Source organism: Arachis duranensis, chromosome 10 (genome assembly GCF_000817695.3).
Source record: "Arachis duranensis cultivar V14167 chromosome 10, aradu.V14167.gnm2.J7QH, whole genome shotgun sequence".
NCBI classification, from domain to species: domain Eukaryota; kingdom Viridiplantae; phylum Streptophyta; class Magnoliopsida; order Fabales; family Fabaceae; genus Arachis; species Arachis duranensis.
In genome coordinates this window covers 48,033,929-48,034,839 of record NC_029781.3, presented here as the reverse complement: position 1 = coordinate 48,034,839, position 911 = coordinate 48,033,929, and the positions used below count along the sequence as shown (strand labels likewise).

Here is a 911-nt window from a genome sequence, read left to right as displayed (position 1 = left end):
TCTACTTCTAAAACACCTTTTTTCTGGGGCATCCCAGAGTTCACAGGATTCTTGTTAGATGAGTAGAGATATTGGTTGTTAGCAACCAACTCAATAAGCTCAGTGGTCTGCTCAGGTGTCTTCTTCATGTGAAATGAGCCACCTGCAGAATTATCTAAACACATTTTGGACATTTCACATAAGCCCTCATAAAAGATCTCCAGCTGAGTCCATTTAGAAAATATGTTAGGAGGGCATTGCCTAGTCAGCAGCTTGTACCTCTCCCAGGCTTCATAGAAGGTCTCACCATCTCTCTACCTGAAGGTCTAAACCTCCACCCTTAGATTAGTCAGATTCTGTGGTGAGAAGAATTCAGATAAAAATCCAATGACTACCTTATCCCAAGTATTCAAGCTCTCTTTGGGTTGAGAATCCAGCCACAGCTTTGCTCTATCCCTCACAACAAATAAAAAGAGCATGAGTTTGTAAACCTCAGGGTTCACACCATTTGTTTTCATGGTATCACAAATCTGCAGGAAAGTAGAAATAAATTGATTTAGGTCTTCCTGTGGAAGTCCGTGATACTAATAATTTTATTGCACAAGAGTGACTAGCTGAGGCTTCAGTTCAAAATTGTTTGCAGTTATAGAAGGCACCATAATAGTTTTCACATAAAAATCTACATTGAGGGCAGTGTATGAGCCAAGCACTCTTCTAGGTTGTTCATTCTGATTCAGATTTTCCACATTGGCATTAACAGCACGGTTACGATCCATAGTGGACTCTGTAGCTTCCTTTTCAAAAGTCTCACTCATATTTTCACTAGCCTTATAAAGTCTAGCTTGTTGCAAGAGCTGCCTCAAAATTCTTTCAAGTTCAGGATCAAAATTTGTAAGAGGTTCCTTGTCTTTATTCCTGCTCATAAACAAATA

General features: G+C 39.4%; 1 non-coding gene across 1 annotated transcript; it reads left to right on the top strand.

Moving 5' to 3' along the window:
• Positions 1-219: 219 nt before the first annotated feature.
• On the top strand, positions 220-326 carry LOC127743575 (small nucleolar RNA R71). Its single transcript, XR_008004960.1, has one exon. It is a non-coding gene; the product is annotated as a small nucleolar RNA R71 (small nucleolar RNA).
• Positions 327-911: the final 585 nt, after the last annotated feature.